At 41.5% G+C, this 22265-nt stretch overlaps 1 protein-coding gene across 19 annotated transcripts in view; it reads right to left on the reverse strand.

Moving 5' to 3' along the window:
• Positions 1-18185, reverse strand: part of NUMB (NUMB endocytic adaptor protein) — a 126563-nt gene extending 108378 nt beyond the window's left edge. For 6 of the 19 annotated variants that reach the window (XM_024106606.3, XM_024106603.3, XM_024106605.3 and 3 more), the window contains exons 1-2: positions 18088-18185; positions 7821-7922 (exon numbers count right to left, since the gene is read on the reverse strand). The gene's annotated coding sequence lies outside the window, so the exon portion shown is untranslated. Of the gene's footprint in view, positions 1-7820; positions 7923-18012 lie in introns of those variants that run through there. The other 13 variants (XM_065592998.1, XM_065592992.1, XM_065592996.1 and 10 more) reach the window with 5 other exon arrangements.
• Between the last annotated feature and the right edge of the window lie 4080 nt (positions 18186-22265).

Raw genomic sequence — 22265 nt, forward strand, 5'->3', positions numbered from 1 at the left:
CCCCTGAGAAGTGGATTAACTACATTGATTGAAGGGTTCTTTTGGTCAAAGTAGGAAATAGCTATTCTATAGCATTAGAATAGCATAGCTGCAGCCCTATAGCTGTGCCTTTGTAATGTAGACACACCCCTCAGCACTTCAGCATAGACATGGTCTAAGCCAATGGAAAGGATTTTCCTGTCAGCATAGGTAATTCATCTCCCGGAGAAGCAGTAGCTGAGGCAATAGAAGAATTTTTCCATCAACCTAGCACTGTATACATCAGGGGTTAGGTCAGGATAGCTACCTCTCTCAGGGGGTTAGATTTTTCACACCCCCGAGACACACAGCTATGCCAATATAAATTCCCAGTGTAAACCAGCCCTTAGTTCACTGCAAGATGGGGTGTAACTCTACCCCCACACTAGCCTGCCGCACACTAAGGGGTGGTCTGAACCGGGAACTTACAAAAATTCACACCCCTGAGAGATGTAGCTATGTTGACCTAATCCCCAATGTAGACAGTGCTAGACAGACAAAATAATTCTTCTGTTGACCAAGCTATCACCATTCAGGGAAGTGGATTACCTACACTGACAGGAGAATGCCTCCCATTGGTATGTGTCCGGTAATATCTACACTGAAGTGCTGCCTAAGGGTATGTCTACATTACAAAGGCACAATTATGGCGCTGCAGCTGTGCTGCTGTTGCAGTTTAAATGTAGACATACCCTAAGTGTCCACATGGACCAGGCTGCTGCACACAAAGTTCTGTACTGCACTTAAATCAGGAGTAGATCAAAGTGCTCTAGTGACCTTTTAGTGGGCACCAGTAGGGTCCATGTTGACACTTAGTGTGTGGCAGGTTAGTGGGGGATAGAGTTACAGCCCAGCTCACTGCAAATTAAATGTTTGTGTAGACAAGCCCTTAAGCTCATGTGCTACCATGACATGATCTTTCTAGACAAAAATGAAAACCCACACGCCTGAAATTGGGCTCCTATATCCAAGGGTGTTTCTTAATCCTTTTTTTTTTTTTTTTTTTTTTTTTGGGTCATGCAAAGTTTGTGTGTACTGCAGGTGCTCAGGATGGGAACCAACAGCACAGATCCCAACCCACCAGAATATCTATAGGAGCCAAGGAAAGCGTTCAACCCACCCCTCTAAGGGTATGCATACACTACAACAGTACAGTTATGGCACTGCAGCTGTTGTATAGATGCTTCTTACGTCCACAGAAGAGGTTTTCTGTTGATGTAGGAAATCCCCCTCTCCAAGAGGCAGTAGCTCAGTCGACAGAAGAATTCTTCTGTCGACCTAGCTGCATGTACAGCATGGGTTAGGTTGACCCAAATACGTAGCACAGGGCACATTTTTCACAGCTCTGGATAATGTAGCTAGGTCCAGGGTGGATAAAAATCAATGCTTTTTTTGATAAAATGCTTTTTGAGGGAAAAACCTATCTAAAGATAGTTTTAATTAAGATATATTATAGCTCAAAGATATCTCATCGTGGAATATCGATGATAAATTCTAATTCTATAATTTGAGACAATATATTCATGTAATGTTTAAGAAAAGTTTTGTAAATGAATTCCAATAGTTCATGATTAGGGACCCAATCTTATGGGGTTCCAGGGGCTTCTGTATAGAAAGATTTACCTAAATAATCTATCTACGCATTGGGATTCAGTGCTCAGTCTAGAAGATATCAGAGATGCTTAGGTTTGCAGTTCTCAAACTGGACTTGTGTCTCCAGACATAACATCCTTGTTAACAGCAACAATGTTTTTAAATAAATAATATATAGGAGGCAAGAAATAACGGACCTCAACCCTATTGTCCCTCTGTAAATTTGTGTACACAGAGTCAATCCCTGACCTCTCTCTAAAAGGGCAACGTTTCAAAAAGTTCAATGAATAGAAGATTGTTGGGGACGGAATAGATCTGGACAAGGAGAAGAAGTCTGGAGACAAATGTGAGAAGGGAGGGACAGGCAGTAGAAACAAAAGTGAAACTGTGTGAGCAGCATATTCCAGAAGTCTTGAGGTCTTTCTGAATGTAGCCTTCATTGATTTGAGATCTACTATACTATTCTCTCACTAAAAGGGAAAAAGAGACCCAGTTTGGGAATATTTTAATGAAGTTCCTCTACCTTTGGGTAAGACAGGCATGAGTGCAAAATGCTGTTTTATTGCTGATGCTGTTGAAATTTGGAAGGAACTGAGTGAGATCTTAAAAAGAAAAATATGTAATCACAGAGTTAAATTACAAGCATTAAAAACATGAATGGGACAAGCACTATCTCCAGCTCATTTTCTTGCAAATATTCTCAATACTTAGTACCAGGGTCAAACCTTAACTGCTGAAGAAGAGGAGTTGGCTATGACATGGACATCCAGCAATCATCCCTCCATAATGCCAACTATAATAAACTTCATATATGTTTGCTGATGATGTTTTAAAGAAAGTCACACCAGTGAACTGGTGGAAGTCACTTAAGCACTTGGATTCAGAGACTGTTGAAGTGACAATCTCACTTTTAACAGCAGTAGCTTCTTCTGCCGGTGTAGAAAGAATATTTTCTTCCTTTGGACTAATTCATTCCATGAGAAATCGGTTGGGACCCGAAAAAGCAGGAAAACTTGTTTCTCTTTTTCAGATTATGAACAAACAGGAAAATGAAGGTGAAGACGACTGAGTTAGCTGCAGAAGCCAATATTTTAAGTTTCTCATGTTGACCTGGCTGACATAGTTGATTTAATTTTTATTTTGTTTTTTTAATATTTCATTTAACTATTTTAGTTAAAAACAATTTTAACAAACAAACCGGATTTTAAAAAACTTCAATGTTTAACTAAATTCCAAAAATTAATATGCTTGTTTTGTTATATTATATGTTTGCTGTTGAAGAAAAAAATCCAGAATACATAACGTTGTTGTTTTAGTTAAATAAAACAATTTAAATGTCTGTCTGGTGATGTTCTCCTCCTAATACAGCATGGCAAGAAAATCCTCCAAATATTAATGATTAATCTATTGAATTGGAGATATTTATGAAGTCATTGGGAGGTGAACTATCTTCAATTACCGTTGATAAATGAAATAACCAAACATTCATTCATTTTCTGATATAGCTGTAAAGCTAATCTGAAAAGTTTTCAAAATAAATCACTGTTTAAAAATGTATAGTGTGTACCTTCTAAAAATGAAACCTACATCTATCTCTAAGTTGTGAAGAATATGTATTAAGATTATAACAACAAACAAGAATGCACTTTTATGTAGAAATCCATGATTAAATCGAGTCTTCCTGACTAGTGATTTAACCTGCCTAGGTTGATCTAATTTTTAGGTGTACATCAAGCCTTATATCCCCACAGAAGCCAGAGAAAGGAGCAAGATCAGACAGGTGTCCAACCAATTAGGGGGAAAATAAAGCCAGGGTACAGCAGAGCCTTGATTTCTCCTGACCCCTCCACTCAGCTGGCAAAGCAGTGTTAACAACATAGTCTGGTAGTACCCTTCTCCAGATCTGGACAGCAGCCAGACTCAGTAAGAGTACAGAAACAATAGCAAGTCTTCACTCCCAGCTTTGTTTACAAGGAATTAAGAACTGGCAGAAGGTACTTGGGGGAATGGCAAGAGAAAATTACTCTTGGGTACAAGGAGCATCTATGGGATTTCAAGGGGCATGGCGGAAGATTATCTTTATTCCCTGGGTCCCCATAAGGGGGCTTTGGGAAGAGAGAATTATTCATACAAAGCTGTCCTGCTAACAAAGGAAATCTAGCAAGTGTCACACTCATAGGGAGCATGTGGGAGGGGGGGGAATATGCTCCAAAACAACACCTATTTCTAGTGTTCAAACCCATGCATGTCCCATTAGGCATCCTTGATATTACAAATAGAAAAAAATTCTCAAAGAACACTTGAACACCCACATTTTTAGTTTTATCATTTTCAAAAGTGAAGTTGAGATTTGTGTAGTATCCGTGATTTGATTTCCCTGTGCATCCCATGCTAAAACATGGTAGCTCTTTGTCCTCTAATGCAGGAGTTGTAAGTACCAGAAAACAGGCACAAGAAAAGAAAAGCAACTTTAGCTAGGGGTTTGTGGGTGTCCTCAAACAGGTACACATTACTCCATTCAGCCTGGTGTTACAGTAGAGGAGCTCTGAAGTATGTTTTCATTCTTGCATCATTGTGCATTTGGCAGCATGAGGTATCTGAGATTGCTTAAATCCAAAGAGTCAAAGGAAGCTAATCTGTCTTGCAAGGCAGCTTGTTTGCAGCCAAAAAACCTGAACCAGAATCGCTGAATGGGTTGGTCACAAAGGGGTACTGAAGGAAAGAGTTTCTCTCACTGAAACTATTTTCAAGATCCTCTGAGAGGATAGTCAGGTATTCGGTTAGAGCTAAGATGACCTTTCGCTACACATTCTCATCCTGACAGCTGAGAAACTGACCAAGCTTGTAAAAAAAAATGAAAAGTCCTGTTCCTCTCATAGATACGGGACAATGTCAGCAATTGTCATTCTGAATGTATTAATTATTTCAATACTGTCAAATATCGTTTGCTGAGGTTTCTGAAGCTCCAGACTCAAGGAAGCAAGTTTTGGTAGAAACTGTTTCAAAAGAAGCACACAACCATGTACTTCTGGATCTTGCAGCTTTTGGGACAGTTCCAGTGAAACTGTGTTCAAAAACCTCAACGAGCTCTTCCTGGAGCTCCAATAGCCTCTGTACACGGTCATTAAAATTAAGGCAGCAGATTGGAATAATGCAGCAGCACCTTGCATCTTGCAGCCAGTTTTGTATCTCCCTTTACTGACACTGCTGGCTTTGACACCATTGATGCACTTTTTCACTACGGATTCAACCTCATTAGTACTTTTCATTGAAGCCTTGCTGGCAAGTACTTCTTGGTGAGCAAAACAGTATAACAAAAAACGTTTGAGCTTTCTTGGAAGCAGTTCGGCACCCCTACTCATGTACCTTGCAAAACCACTGCCCCAGCAGCTCTCAAGATGCACAGATTGTCAAAGTGAATGGGGGCACTCCTCCATTCTCGCCTGAAAAATGCGTTTGCCAGTTGGCCTATCACTGAGATTCAACTGACATAAAACACCATCAGAAAAACAATGGCAATCATAGTGAAAAAAGAGAGCGCATACAATTATCTTGGGATTCCTCGTGACATCAAGGCCCTCATCCAAGCACAGGCTGTAGAAAGGGCTCTCAGACTTTTTCAGCTATTTCCTTTTGTAGAAGATTCACCAGATCTCTTGTGCTCCCTCTGTAATGTGTTATTGCTCAGTGGTATCTCTCTACAAGCATATTTTCTGGTTGTATGGCCAGGACAATTTTCTTCACAAATTCTTCGTTGCTGAATGGTTTCCTTGCTTTCCCCAAAAGTAGTGCAACTTTAAAAGTAGCCATTTGTATATGATCCACTTTAATCAAAAATCTGAGCCATCGTCGTCTTTCAAACTGTTTTTGCATCATTTAACAGCTTGTGCCTCTAAAACTTACCGTAGTAATTTTGTGCAACTTCCCCTGTATGAATGCTATAAGGACATTGCATTGTGTAAATTTTAATTTGATTAATTTCTTACAAACAGTGCACACTGTAACTTACTCGGAAACTGAATCGGATGGCTTCAGAACCACAAAACTGCAGTTTCCACTCATCCTGAAATGTTTGTTTTTCTTCTTGCCATGTTCTGCTTTCTTAGCAGCAGGCGGCTCCCTCTGGGACAGTCTCTGTATCACATTCAGGGTCATTTTCTGGTACTGATATTTTGGAAAAACTTTCTGATATCCATTCATGTTTTTAACTCTCTCACCTAATACCACAAACAAATCTCTACCTACGCAAACATCATGCAGTGATCTTGCCAACAATGATGTTGGCCAGTAGTTGCCTACGGAGCTACAGTAGTAGCCTACGGAGCTACAGTAGTACAAGATGTAAACAGTAATTAGCCAATGAATATGCTCTGTGACTTGAAAGAAAGTCAATGTAGTTCAGTTCTGCCTGCACTGTACCAGAATACTTAGAAGAGAATGAGTGCGCATTACGATTTATGGCATTTACAAGGCAACTTTAATACTTGATGTCTCAGCAATTTTGGGGGCACTTTGGAGGCTGTGATGGCCACACACAAAAATCTGCTGATGGCCACGTTTGAGAAATGCTGCTCTAGTGGCTAGAACATATTAGAGCTTTGCCACCTTTGCCAGTCTTTACCACCTTTGAACCAATAGGCCTGGTCCTTTCAGTTCAAGCAGAAGATCATACAGGCATTGTTACACCTGCACAATCATTAGTCTTCATAACAACAATTTTCTCTGACAGAGAAAGAGAAAATTGATCCAGTTGTGTAGAATAGGCTGGGCAGCCCACTTTTGTTCAGACAGGGAAACTAAAGAACTGTCTACTCTACCAAGGACTCTTAAGGCTAAAGCATCCCCCCCTCAACCCCAAATTCTGATTAACTTATGTACATCCTTATCTCCAAAAGGATTTTTTTTTCCTTGTAGAATTAGACAACTTGAACCTGTCCCCATGACAGACTGGTATCTATATTCACTATACATAAGTCATGTTCCAGAGACCCCTTTAACAGGTGATTCTATCAGCTGCCATGACAGAAGAAAAGATGATTCAGGTGCATATTCTCCAGAAGTGAAAAAACTAGAAAATTCCAGACTGTTAAAAAGTTACAGGCCTGGCCTTTAGATAGGTTATTGGAAGGCACCTGTAAGTGTAGTGACCCTTTTGTACGTGCTGTTTTTCTGGGAGAGGTCCTAAAAAGATATTCAGAGCTTTGCCATTCTCCTAAACGAAAGTCTGCCTTTGACCATTTTGACTCAGACTAAGAAGCCATATAGTAACTAGGGATGTAAAATGTTAAACAGTAAGCATTAGTCTTACTGATTAACCCCCAGCTGTGCCGGCCGGAGCAGCCCCAGCTGTGCCGGCCGGAGCAGCCCCAGCTGTGCCGGCCGGAGCAGCCCCAGCTGTGCCGGCCGGAGCAGCCCCAGCTGTGCCGGCCGGAGCAGCCCCAGCTGTGCCGGCCGGAGCAGCCCCAGCTGTGCCGGCCGGAGCAGCCCCAGCTGTGCCGGCCGGAGCAGCCCCAGCTGTGCCGGCCGGAGCAGCCCCAGCTGTGCCGGCCGGAGCAGCCCCAGCTGTGCCGGCCGGAGCAGCCCCAGCTGTGCCGGCCGGAGCAGCCCCAGCTGTGCCGGCCGGAGCAGCCCCAGCTGTGCCGGCCGGAGCAGCCCCAGCTGTGCCGGCCGGAGCAGCCCCAGCTGTGCCGGCCGGAGCAGCCCCAGCTGTGCCGGCCGGAGCAGCCCCAGCTGTGCCGGCCGGAGCAGCCCCAGCTGTGCCGGCCGGAGCAGCCCCAGCTGTGCCGGCCGGAGCAGCCCCAGCTGTGCCGGCCGGAGCAGCCCCAGCTGTGCCGGCCGGAGCAGCCCCAGCTGTGCCGGCCGGAGCAGCCCCAGCTGTGCCGGCCGGAGCAGCCCCAGCTGTGCCGGCCGGAGCAGCCCCAGCTGTGCCGGCCGGAGCAGCCCCAGCTGTGCCGGCCGGAGCAGCCCCAGCAATCGATTAACTGTTTAACAAAATGTTTTGTAATTGTTTAAACGGTTAACTTTTAAATAACATTTACATCCCTAGCAGTAACCAGGATTCTATATTCCTTTCCACAGAGCTAAGATAATAATAACCAGGTCAAATGGGGTAGGTCTATAACTCATGAAATACTCAACACATTTAATGAGGCTAAGCAAAGGTGGAAGTAGGGCTACATCTAATAAGTTAGAGACCAAGAGTTTCCTACCTCTTCCGTGGACTTGAGTGGCCCAGACAGGTTTGTAAACTGCAGGAAGCGCAAAGCACAGGCACAAGTTTCTGAGATTGTCTCACCTGATGGTTCTAATTCCTGTGAGTAGGAGACACAAACAGACCCAAATAGCTCTCTGCAATTTAGAAACTCCCTCCCTTTCCCCCACCTCTTGGTTTATCTTCCTTCTCTCATATGTAAAGTAACATTCTCATCTCTTTCACAGACACAGAAATTATACTTTTGTAATTCAAGCCCTAGCAAGGCCAACCAGGAGACAAAAAATAGTCTTATGGTTAAGGCAAACACTCAAGAGATCAAGGTTCAGTCCCTGGTTCTGTTGAAGACTGTGTAACCTTGGCCATGTCTCTTAATCTCTGTGCACACATCTTAACCATCTGTAAAACTGAGAATACTTTTAGTTCACACGGATTTTGGGTGGTTAGACTGATAAGTATTTGTGAGGCATTCAGATATTATAGTGATGGGATCACACAGACACACTGAGGGTCTAGGAAAGTAGGTAGGACTGAGTTCTACAGCACCAACACAGTTCTGATAGATCAGCATTTTCATGCATCATTTATGTGGAACAGACTCAGTTTGATTTATCTGAACCAAACACAAAAATACTGCTTTCTTTGAAATCATATTTATTGCATTGTCTCCTACTTTTAAAAAACATGGCATTTAAACAAACTAAAGGCAGATATAAACTATGCTACATTTTTCAGCATGGGCGAAGTACACTAGTGTAGATAAGCCATTAGTGTCTTGTCTATCTGGATCCTGATTACTTGAAAACCTTTTCTCTTGCATGTAAGTGTCATATCCACAGAAGCAAGATTCAGTTATCCACAGAGTAGTGGAATACAAGCAGTATTTTAATATAATTAATGTGTTTTAAATTAATTTTCTGACAGTGTGCTGTCATGTGAGGACACTGTCATGAAGTTCAATCATGTCTATGTCAATAACTTTATCTAAAAATAGTTTTCAAAAAGCAAGTGTCATTTCTGAGAATCAGACTTTGCATTTTTAAGTTAAAAATATTTCTGTAGCATTATGCATTTATACAGTAGATAGACACATTCCCTACTTGAGAGAGTTTACATTGTAAATATTTAAAAAGAAAAAAGAAAAAAAAAAACACACCATTTCACCTAAAATAAATTTCTACCAAACTAATCTTATCACCTTTTACTTTGCATAGATATTTTTCCTTGGACTGCCTTGGGTAATTTTGAGTCTTGGTACTGAAAGAAATTCTAGTGACCTTTCATTACCTGGACACCATAACCCACAGACAATCTCTGGAGTTTTCTTTACTACAGCTGGATCCATGGTGAAGTGTTGACGCTGCTCAAATGCAAAGAGCAAAACTGAAGAATTCTCATGATGCACTATTTGCCTATGATCTCAACATGTATATCTGCAAGATATGCCTTACATTTTAGGTGGGTTTACACTGGTACCTCAGTTTAACTAGGAATAGTCTGAACTTCCCATTAACCCATTCAATATAGACTATTTACACCAGCAGTTCTCAAACTGGGGGTCGGGACCCCTCAGGGAGTCGCAAGGTTATTACATGGGGGGTCGCAAGCTATCAGCTTCCACCCCAAACCCCGCTTTGCCTCCAGCATTTATAATGGTGTTAAATAGAGAAAAAAAGTGTTTTTAATTTATGGGGGGGGGGGGTCGCACTCGGAGGCTTGCTCTGTGAAAAGGGTCACCAGTACAAAAGCTTGAGAACCACTGATTTACACATTGCCATGGCGCCTAAAGGCCCAAAGTCAGATCAGGGCCTGGCCTCATACATACTCAATTCTGGCAATATATTTAATCTAGAGCTGCTATGCTGTACTCAGTTATTCCAGTTTTCCTTTATAATATTACCTGTATTTACCAATTACATATTGTAGGTTCCAATTTCAGTTTTAACAAACACCAAAGTGTATACAGACGGAGAGTACTTGATCTGATCAAGTATGAAAGTGCTGAAGAAAATTAGGCCTGTTAGAGATGACTGTTCAGGATGTTTACCTGAATCCAACAATTTTTAATTAATATGATCATAGTTCCATTAAGATAAACCCATAAGCATATAGAAATAAAAATCAGAATGTTAAGGCCTGGGAGAGTCTTGGAATACATACGGTTGGCCACCTGTTCAAATAGACTTTTCTAACTTATTTAGATAGCAAAACTAACTTTAACTGGCCCACTCTCTCATGGTACCAGTACCTTCAAGTTAGGCACTACATTTCTCAACTTCTCTAGGAAAGTTCTTTTATGTATTAAATTTAACTTTAATAAAAGTGATGACTTCTGGATGATTACAACACAAAAAATAACTAATTTATATCCATCTTTGCAGACAACTTTCCTAACAAAAAAATTTCCATATGAATGACAATGTAGGGAAGTGGTTTGGATAGACAAATTACTCCAAGAGGAATGGGAATAAATGCTGAAGAAACTCTGGTAAAAGATGATTTTATGCATATATAGTGGACATGACCAGAGTACTGATGTGGTTTGTACCAGATATTACAGACTGTGGGATATCACAACAAAGCATCCTTTGGTAATCTTCCTGGGGCTTCCTAGTGGAAGTGGGTACACCCAAGAAAAGAATTATTTATTCAGTACTCAGACATTCACCTAAAAAAAAGCATACCTGTCCATTTTTAAAATATTGATAGACACACCTGGTTTAGTAAATATAAGCAGAGTCAGTAGTTTCACTCAACTTAATAAAATTAACAGAAATGTGTCCTGGATAGCATGCTGTAATATAACACCACCATGTTAAGCAGAAATATTTGATTACGGTATATTACTGCACAATGTTTCTCTTAAAAAAAATTGTCAACCAAAGCCTTTTACTTGGAAGTGATTTGCAACCTGTTAAAAGCTTCTAAATAAATATGTTGTTAAAAATATAAAAACCAGAGTTTAAGTGGATGAAGTAAGAGTGCTCTAAATACAGTTGGAGTTCACAGGACAAATCATTGTTTCTGAAGATGCCAATTTATGAAAAGGTACAATGACAGCATGTAAACAAACTAAAGAAACTACCTGTACAGTAGGAAAAAATAATTCTAACAAATAATTTAAACAAAAAAAAATCCAGTACTTAAACATTTGCTAGAACAAGAACAGCAAAAGGCAATGCTTTAGTCACTGACTTACTTCAAATAGTGGTATTTATGATCCAAATATGTACATTCTGATCATATACTGAGGCTTAAACTCAAACACAGCTCATAAGTCATTAGACAACTAACTACAGAACCATATGGAATTCAAGTATGTGTTCATTTTTGGTCTCTAAACTCATCCCTGGGTGTGTCAGATGGTTACCTGCATAAAACACAGATGCAAGTTTCTGTACACATATTTTGAAACAAGAAATGTGAACAGAATTCTAACCTAAAATACTAGTCATACCCCCATACTATACAAACGAAGTAAATTATCTCTAAAGTACTTACCTCTACAACATACTTACTGATGTTTAGTAAAGTCATTTGTCACATCTTCTCACAAATTAAAAATAGATAAGAGAACAGAAAGTCTTGTAAAGCAGACTTACAAGTTAACCATAAAACATGTCAACTCAGCAAAAGGAAACCTACTCATCTACCCTCATATAATGATAACACACCAAAGATATTGCTCATCAAAGCGATTCAAAAGGATTTTAAATCAAAGTTAAGGAAAGTGAGCAAACCCACAAACCCAACCTCCTCCCCTCCCAAAAAATACCTTACTTGAGAAATACTGAACCCTACAGCCACAAAACCACAGAAGTCAGTACAAGTCAACTACATACCAACCATGTTTGCATGAGGAAAAAGAATCAGTTGATTTAGTGATTTTCCACAGAACTTCGTTCAAGCTCTTTCTGAGGAACAAAAGTGAAGGAGGGAGGAGTGTAGCAAAAAGTCAACAGCAACCTGATCTGAGGAAGTTGTTTCTTACTTGGCAAGCCACATGCTTCACCTACATATTCTAATGATACTAAGCTCAAATATCAGAAAAGTCCAAAACAAAAGTTACAAAACTGTACAGCTAGACAACTACGAGGGACTTAACTTTTTTTGAAGATCGTGAGGAAAAAGTAATATTATCAAGAATTAAATCGGTACAGAAGTAAAACAGGAAAGTACCCTCGAGCTCATGTTTCTATTGCAGCTTTTAACAAAAACAGAACCAACTCACCAGTTGTGCAACAAGAGGCGATTTTGTATCATTCCTTTGTAGTGGGAAGAGAGGAATTTCATACGCCGCAACACAAAATTTTACTTTTTAAATGGACGGAAGAAAGCCGGTCTGCAAAGGCAATCTTCCCTCTGATCTCAGGAAAACAACTCCTAAAGAAATTCACTTAGCATCTAGGTTAGCCAGAGCTACAAGTTGTCAGCTGTTACTGGAAAGACTCAGGCCTGTCTACACTAAAGTTAGGTTGACCCTGCTATATCATTCAGGAGCACAAAAAATCCACACCCAAGTGACGTAATTAAACTGACCTAACCCGCTAGTGTAAACAGTGCTAGGTCAATGGAAGAATTCTTCCATTGACCTAGCTACAGCCTCTCAGGGAGACGGATTACCTGCGCCAGGAGGAGAACCCCCTCCATTGGCATAGGTAATGCGTACTCAGAAGCACTGCAGCTGTGCTTCTGTAGCTAGATGCTATGTCTAAGATTTCCAAAGGGGTCCACACCTGCATTCAAAAATTTTAGGGGTCCACAAACACAAAAAAGGTTGAAAAACACAGCTTTGTTTTCAAGTGTAAACAGGCAGTATCATTGATTAGGCATAGAGAATGAGAAAAGCTGGGTTCCAGACCCATCTCTGCTCTGGATTTGACATGTAACCTTTAGAAGTCAAAACCTCTCAGGGTCTGTGTGGATATGGGGAAATGGAATTTTTAAAAGAGTTATCTGCCTAGCATGGAACCAAGGCTAACTTGATGAACAGTCTTAAAGGTGTTAAATTGTTTAATTTTTTTTTAAAGCATCATTTCTCTCCGCCCACCCCCTTTCTACTCTTAGTTTGTTTTGACTAGGAAAAGTGATTGAGTTGAGGTCATAATTAGCTGATGTGCTAGAAATTGCTTCTGGCCCAGTCCATCAATATAGAATTTCTGCCTGATGATGTCGTTTGTGGTTTCTAGATCTGCAGCTGGCACAGAAGCCCAAGATAATTGGATATTATACAAAAACAGCTCTGTTTAATAGATTCTCTTGGCATACAGACCAATACAGATTAGTGAACAGAGAAGGGCTGTGTTTAGGACCCAACACACCAAAAATTCCCACTTTAATTCTTCAAGAAAAGGTATGCTTCCCATGAACAATTCTGAGCTGTTTTATATCTTTTTGCAGATAAACTTTTAGGCTAAGATTTGAAATTACTTGGGCTACGTCTTCACTACCCGCCTGAATCAGCGGGTAGAAATCGATCTCTCGGGGATCGAATTATCGCGTCTCGTCGGGACGCGACAATCGATCCCCGAATCGACGCTTGTACTCCACCAGCGCAGGTAGGAATAAGCGCCGTCGACGGGGGAGCTGCAGAGGTCGATTTGACGCCGTCCTCACAGCGGGGTAAGTCGGCTCAGATACATCGAATTCAGCTACGCTATTCGCGTAGCTGAATTTGCATATCTTAAATCGACCCTCCCACCCCCCCGTAGGACGTAGCCTTAGATTTCACCTGGTAATCTGAAGACTGGTGAATTTGACCTTGAAGTTGGATCCAAAACAGTTTTCCAGAAATGCCCTAGATTTAATACTCTAGAACAGTGACTCTCAACTTTTCCATACTACTGTACCCCTTTCAAGAGGCTGATTTGTCTTGCATACCCCAAGTTTCACCTCACTTAAAAACTACTTGCTTACAAAATCAGACCTAAAAATACAAAAGTGCCACAGCACGCTATTACTGAAAAATTGCTTACTTTCTCATTTTTACCATACAATTATAAAATAAAACAACTGGAATATAAATATTGTACTTCCATTTCAGAGTATAGTACTGTATATAGAGCAGCATAAACAGGTCACTGTCTGTATGAAATTGAGTTGATGTACCCCCTGGAAGACCTCTGCGTAACCCCAGGGGTATGCATACCCCTGATTGAGAACCACTGCTCTAGAATAACTAAGGTTTGTTTCCTCTCTAGAGTCCAGGGAAGACAACTGCTTGGCTCCATACCTTCAACAAGAAAGAGGATTTAGACTGCGGCATTTGCAACCCCAATCAGTTGTTGGTGTACAGAGCATTTGTCCTCCACTACAGAAACTGCTTCCTCAGACATTTTTTAATCACAATGCTCCAAAACAATGGGCCTGAGGGAGTGGACATAAGTCACTGCCCAGAATCAGCTGTATGCAGACAAGGTAACTCCAAGACATCAGAACTCTCTAGTGTGTTACATATTAAGGATAAAGGCTGACTTGCACATGAATACAAAAAATAAAGATGTAAAGCTTTTCCCAGATTATTGACAGCTGACTCAAGTTTTCATGGACTTAAAGGTCTGCTAAACAGGGAGTACATCAGAGAGTATGCTGTGAAAGTCCTGTAAAGTTACAAGCTTCTCCAGATTCCATGAAATGCCAGATGACCCCTAGAAACCTCACAAGTGTTAGTAACTTATCAGAACAAACTCTGAATCAATTCAAGTAAACAGGGCTGTGTCTCATGCTGAAAATCAAAGCAAAATTCAGAAGTTAAAATTGGAAGAAAAATCTTTTCTAATTAACATCTGCTGTCTCTACTGCAAAAGTTTCAGCCCTAAAGTGGTCCCCGATGCACTGTGGAATTAGTTTTATCAAACATATTGGTCTTGTCTTTACCAAACATTAAGATCCTAGCAGACAAAGCAGTTATAGTTTCAATGTTAGAATGTCAAGGTAAACCCTAGAATTTACCTACACAAGCTAACACAAATACTTTTTTTCCCCCTAGCATGGACATGGCTGTTACCTGCCTGGGCCAAAGGCTGTGCCCAAAGACAACTTACTACATTTAAAGGGATAGTCCAAAATACTTTACTTGAGTCCTTTTTCAACTGATTGGATTTTCACGGAAGACTGAAAATGAACTTCAGACGTTCTGCAAACCTATTTTTTCAAAAAGGCAGAAGACTATATTAAGGCTTTGTCTACATTAGGAAAGTACTGGTTTTCCAGTACTGCATCAGTGCTGGAAATGGAATGAGAACAACTGTATGCAAGATTCAAGAGATCTTACCATCACAGTGTTGCCAATTCTTGTAGTTTTATCACAAGGCTCAGAACATTGAGTGTTTTTAAGGCCCTAGCTCCACAATGCAAGTGATTATACAAGAATTTCAGCTTTTGTTAAAAAGAATTCTAGCCCTCATAGCTGTAGAGAAGAGCCTGAAAACATAACTTGAGTGAATCCCAAAGGCTCAGAAACCAGAAGGCATATCAACATTTACCATTTCAGTCTTAAGATTTGGGGGGAGAGGGGGCAGATGTGATTTTTGAATGCCTGGGGTTGGCAACTGCTACCATAGTACCATGAAAACCTTTGAGAGACATAGTGGCAAAAAGCTATGCTGTTTACCCCATTACTAGAAAACAGGACAACACACTTTCTAGTTTAGATGCACCTTCATTTTCCTCATTTAACTTGAAAAGAGATGGGAAAGAAAAATAGTCTAAAGGTCAAGCTAATATGCTAAAAAAAAAAAAAAGCATAGACATTGCAGCCCAGGCTAGCAACCAGAGTACAAGAGCACCCAACCCCCTGGGTCTGTAATCAGGTGGCTAGCTAGCTTCTGCAGGCAACATCCACAGAGCTATTTTTAGAGCACTAGCTCAAGCAGAGCAAGCTCATGGATTATCTCTGCCACCATGTCCACACTGAGCTACAGTGCTAAAAATAGCAAACAGAGCTAGCGAAAGTCTTTCTACCCAGGCTAGGAGGCATGCTCCCAGCCACAGTATAGACAAATGTTAACACTGAGGGTTAGGTCAACCTAACTGCATCACACAGGGTGTGAAATTATCCACAATCCTGAGCAATGTGGCTAGGTCGACTTAAGTGTTAGGCATAGACCAGGCCTAAGAGTTCAGAAAATAAAACTCAATGTGAAAAATGTATTTTGTGCAGGAACTGCCAATATGAACAGGTTTAAGTGCTTGATGCTAATTGTATTTCTTACTTAAATACCTGAAAAAGCATTCTTTGTTATGTGATCTTTGAGTTTTATTACAGCATTGTTCTGCAAATCAGAGGTTTCACTGATGCCTAAAAGCCACTATTTTATTCAGTTATAGATTAATGAAGTTCATTGTAGGAGGAGATAAGCAAAACTGTTTAAGGATAATCAGCAAGGATGATTGATCTCACACTCCTAATTCAACTTATGTTTAAATTTTGTTCACATGATTTGATATCATTCAAATGCTTTTTTGAGAGTTTCCACAAAGAATGGCCAATTAATGAAGGAATGGATAACCTATATTGAGTGGGAAAAGTAATAAAGTGCTGTTTTTCTCTAGTAAGTCGGTTAACCCATTTAAGTTTACATTTTATGCTACAAGCAATACCCAGAACAATATTGAAGCTGGACTGTATGAACGTGTCTCCCATTATAACTGTCTCTGTGCTGATGAGAACATGGGTAAAGGCAGGAAGACCACAAAACATTTAAGCAGCCATTTGTTATAACCAGATTGTTAATTAATGACAGATTTGCCACACTGGATGCCTGAATTAGAGACACTGAAATTAACCTTGGAAAACACGACAATGCACACATTAAACAGAAGAAATATAACCAGAAGCTCCCTTACAGTTTCATAAAACATTAATGAGCAGGTTACATAAATCTTGAGGATTAGCAGAGTTTTAGATGACAGCTGCTGCAAGACATGTTAACTGTAGCTAGGGAGACCTATCCTTTCATTCTTCAAGACTGTTCACTTTCATTAATACCACGATAAAATAAATTAATTCCATAAAACAGAAGCTGCATTCAACCCTTGACTTAAAGTTTCCAGTAGCTAACTGGTTAATAATCAAAAGTTACATCAGGAAATGGTGTTCATTTCAATATAGAGTACTTAAGAAATCACAAATATTACGCACTTTGTACCTCAATTTCTGCTGCATTTTGCATGAAAAATAAAAATACCCTGTACTTGCTTCTGCACTATCTTGCAGCCTATTTATTACTTGCAAGCAAACAGGTGGCAGAAAAGAGTTAATGGTGAAGTCAACAACAACGCTCTCCCTTACAGGGGGAGTCACACATTTTGAAATCTAGTCAGTTTTACATCATCTCTCACACCAATATTTTTGTATCGCTCTCACCAGAAGTGTTTAGAAGATTTTAAATCTCAGATTTATCAAAGCATATTCCAACCTCACTTCTTACAACCACAGTAAGAGGAAAGGGGAGAGAGAGAGTAAAAAAACAAAACAAAAAAAACTCAACGTATTCCTCTAGATTCAAGTACAACCAAGTTACTTGCCTTTTCTCTCCCCCCTACCCTAGACCTCCAGAGTCCCAAGTCCTAAAACTCAGAATCCAAAAACATTTCACACAAACACCACACACTGAGTGCAGCCAGGGCATAAGTACAAACCCTAAGAGGCGCTCCCCTGGGTAAATCTTGCTGGAGAGCCCCGTTCACAAAGCCTAGAGATGGGCAGAACTCAGGCCTAAAAGAAAGCCAAGTGCCAGGCAACCTTAGGAGAGTGAATCAGGAAGTTAAAATACTCCCAACAGGGTAACTCTTCTAAATAAGCTGATGGGTTTGGTGCCTGGGAATCGGCGACCGCGGCTGCCCGCCCACCCCGCTCCACTTCCTCCCTATCTCCAGGGGTCTCAACGCCCCTCTTTTTCCCCAGGACTCTCGTTCCCTCCCTCTTCGACCCCCCCTTCCCTCAGGCTCATCCCCACCCCCCCGAGGATCAGGCGCTTCACCCCCTGCGCTGGAGCGCAACCCTATGCGCCACCCCCCGTTTCTCAAGCCAACCCCGCCGCTCTCCCTCGGGAGCTCGAGCCCTCACCTCCCCCCAGCTACTCTGGCCAACCCGCCTCAGAGTCCGGCCCTTAGCGCCCGCCCGGTCCTCGGGGCACCCTTACCCCCTGCCCCTTCCCGGGGCCTCCCTCAGCCCCCCCCCTTCTCACCTCCCGGCTTTGGAGTCCGCTCCCCACCCCGAGCCCACCGGCCCCTCCCAGTTTCTCAGGCCCTGCCGCTCTCACCTGCCGCCCGGAGCCTCCTCCCTTCCGCGCCGCCTCGGTCGCCGGTCGCCACCAAGCAGCGCGGCCGCCCCCTCCCGCCCCTAACAACCAGTCCCGCCCCATTGCCCTCCGCGCCCATCCTCACATCCCATTGGCCCTCCGCGCCGCACATCCTGACTGTGATTGGGTAAAACATATGCCTGTCAAGGTCTCGACCCCACCCCACCCTCAGTATTTTATTCACTCTAGCGTTTGGGACGCCCCTACCTTCTTTCGCCTTCCTGATTGGCTCAAACTGTTGAGGCTGAGAGTTAGGATAGGATGGTAGGGATGACAGCTGTTGCGATGCGCCCGCCTTCCTCCCTTTCTCCCTCCTCTGCAGTGGAGGTGCATGTACTTACCCCTATGCTGAGTTTGGTTGCACAGCAAGGAAGGACAGGGCGGGAGGAGGAGAGATAAGAAAGTACCTGGACAGAATTAACTATCCGCTTGCTGGAGATAATTCGATCAAGCAATTCCTCTGTCCCCATAAAGCTATGGATGCTTATGGAGGTTTTAAGTATATTAATGTGCTCCTGGATTTAATCCCCAACCCGTTTTAATTGTGTTATTCGGCGGAGGGGGCTGTCGAGCTCTAGATGGGTTTCAAATTCACTAGGCAAGGTGAAACTATTAAAATATTACAGGTTTCAAATATATGAACTCAAATTACAGCCCATTTCACCCAAAACAATTTGCAATGTGTCTCTAAATTTTCACCCTGAATGCATCCGAAGAAGTGGGCTGTAGTCCACGAAAGCTTATGCTCTAATAAATTTGTTAGTCTCTAAGGTGCCACAAGTACTCCTGTTCTTCTTTTTGCGGATACAGACTAACACGGCTGCTACTCTGAACTCTGAAAGGGGACACTTGTCCACCAAAAGGGGGCTTCAGATCTGGAATTTTAATTCTCACTGCTTTTGATACCAAACTAGTTATTTTGTCAAAACCAAAATTTTTGAGATGCAAGAGTTCTAAAATTAAACTGATCACCTACATGTTAAATTTCACAGAAAATGTTGCCCATTTCCTACATTTCTACTTGTAGCCATATTTTTCTCAAAGTAGGAGTCACCATGCCTGACTCAGCGTGCACTAGATAGCAGCCACCTTCATCCTGCTGAGAAAGGGAGGTTTGTATTGTGCTTTAGGCACAGTACTGGGAGGCAGGGTATCTGAGTTCTATTCCTATCTCTACCACAGGCTTCCTGAATGACAGGTTACATAAGTGGTGTCTCCATTTCCCCATCTATAAAATGGAGATAAGAAGACTTCTCTACCTTAAAGGGACATTATGAAATGTTTTGATAACACAATAACAAGTTATATAGCAACAAAGAGTCCTGTGGCACCTTATAGACTAACAGATGTATTGGAGTAACGGGTATTCACCCACGAAAGCTTATGCTCCAATACATCTGTTAGTCTATAAGGTGCCACAGGACTCTTTGTTGCTTTTTACAAATCCAGACTAACACGGCTACCCCTCTGAAGTTATATAGAATACTTTTAAATAAAGAAACCATTAATCCAGAGGACAGAGCTTGACATACAGTGTGATGAGAAATATTCACCCCAGTCACTGGGGTGAAAGTAACTTAAAGAATGTACCGGTAAGCCAGAGTCCTGGGCACAGGGGTGGGGCCTCAACCGGAAGAGGCAGGGCCTTTAAATCCCTGGGGCCCTTTAAATCACCACCAGAACCTCAGGCTGCCACCGCTACCGGGGCTCTGGCAGCAGGGCTTTGGCGGCCATTTAAAGGGCCAGGGGCTCCAGCAGCTGCCAGGAGCCCCAGGCCCTTTAAATTGCCAGCCTGAGGAAGCTATCCCCTCCAGGTACGGTCGGCGGTGTACCAGCTCTTGCTGGTATGCTGTACCTGACCATACCGGCTTACTTTCACCTCTGCCCCAGTGGTAGATTAACCCTTTTGATTCTGCATTTTCAAGACAGTGTTCTCTCTAGTTCCTCACCTAAATTGAGGGAGCAAAAAACAGTGTCCCTCCCTGCAATCTTCAGTTGCTAAACTAAGCAAGGAGACAAAAAATCAAGCAGAAATTATGTGGTAATGTTTTGCATGCAATGTCCAAGTGTCCCACACACTTGGGAGGGGTATGACCAGAATACATTGTGAGGTATTCTCATCTACTAAAGTCTTCTAGGAGTCTATTCCAGCCAAAATATAAATTACAGCAGCTCAGAGCCTCTAGTTGCCCCCAAGAATAGAAGAAGTGCAAAAGTTACTTAAAGCATCTCTCCCACCATTTTTCTGAGCAAAGTATAGGAATGGAACAACAGAGAATCAGGCCCACATGGTCTCAAAATGGGCATCCAAGAATAAAAATTAAAATTAGTGATGATTTATGAAAAATTTGTGCTAAATTAGGTGCCCGCAGTCACATAGGAAGTCTGTGGAAGAAGTGAAAAGTGAACTCGGACTTCCTGACCCTCAGTGCAGTGCATTAACCACAACATTATTATTTTATTAACATTAATTATGATTATATAATAACATTAATTATTAACATTTTTCAGTATTAACACTGAAAAAGCTCTTATTTTTTCACTATCCCTTTGCGTATCACTCAGCTTGGAGAGTAAAAACAAGCTAGTTAGTTCACTTCTTTTTACAGTCAACTTCTAGTCACTTTCACATTGCAATTCTGATACACTAACACAATAAACCAATGGTTTGGATTCCAAGGGCATGTGTTAACATATATTTTAGATGTTTCGGCTGAAATGTTAATAAATCATGGAAACAAATCTATTGATCTTAATTTTTTTTAAACCTTCTTACAAAATCTAAAGCCAATTCTGACCTGACATGTCCCTCAAATATGGTATGTTCCAGGTGGCTTTGGTTGAGTTCTACATCCTATTTACTGAAGCTAGACTCTGGACTCACTATCACTAACATAGCATTTGAGATTAAGCATTGAGCTTTAAACCTGGACTCCAAAGGAATATATTATCTTTATGTTATGGGGTGACTTTCACTTCCATAGATGATGTCATACTTAGTTGGTAAGTATAAACCAAGGGTATTGCTATCAGATGTAAAAAAAAAAAGCCCAAATATACATTATGGTTATATTCAATTTATGTAGCTCTCTATCTTGAAGCCAGTCTCTAGATTTTAAATTAACTCACTGATGCTTCTCTTCTTGGCTCTGCTGGTGCCACCAGGTGCTGAACTGTGCTCCCCTAGGTAGTGTTTTATGACAGAGAAGGGGAAGAGAGGATATGATGGAGGAAGAAAGATGGCTATAAAGGGAGTCTTTAATTTAATTGCACTTTCGCTCACTGCAGTGGTCCAAGAGCAAATTCCTGCAGCATGTAGCCAAGCTTTATACAGAGGATTTCCACAGATGAAGGAGAAAGGAATCTACCCTCAAGGCCTCAGGTTGGGAACAAAGTTCTGAAGCTGCAATTGCTTATGCTTTCTAGGGATAATTAATGACTGGTAGAGTCTGCATAGCAGAAGATCTAAAAGCCCAAACCCTAGTGTCCCCTGTCCTGTCCCCCAAACCTCCCTCAAGGAGTAATCCCTACAGAACAGGGCTCCAAGTGATATGCAGGTGGTGTGATCTAGGCCCTCCTCAAGTCTTGCCCTTTTCTACCCAGTGGAAGTGCTTTGATTAAATTCCATTCCAGGTAGGGCCCTCCTTGGTTACAGAGGAAGAGGTAAGATTTGTACCCTGTCTCCAAGGTCTTTAGAACATTTGCACAAATTTATTATAACTGCATGAATATACTGTACAAGATCCATATTCTCACTGCAGTATGCCAGATGCCCAAATGGCTCACCTCAGTATAGTATATAGTAGTATACTTGGTCCAGCCTCAGTGCAGAGGGCTGGACTAAATGACCTCTTGAAGTCCCTTCCAGGCTTACACTTCCATGACTCTGATTCTAAATTGTTACTACATAAATCTCAGTTCTTTAATCACATTATGAATGGTGTAATGGGGCAAGGACTTAAGCGTAATCCAGTAAGGAATAATGTAACCAATGAAAACACCTTTATACCAGTATAACTGTGTCCACGCTAGGAGGTGAGCAGGGGGGAATGTTGTACCACTTTGACTATACTGGAATAGTTCAAGTGGTACAACTTATGTGTGTGGATGAGCAGTGAGAATTTTTCAAAATTTCTGAC

Source organism: Chrysemys picta, chromosome 4 (genome assembly GCF_011386835.1).
Source record: "Chrysemys picta bellii isolate R12L10 chromosome 4, ASM1138683v2, whole genome shotgun sequence".
In the NCBI taxonomy this organism is placed as follows: domain Eukaryota; kingdom Metazoa; phylum Chordata; order Testudines; family Emydidae; genus Chrysemys; species Chrysemys picta.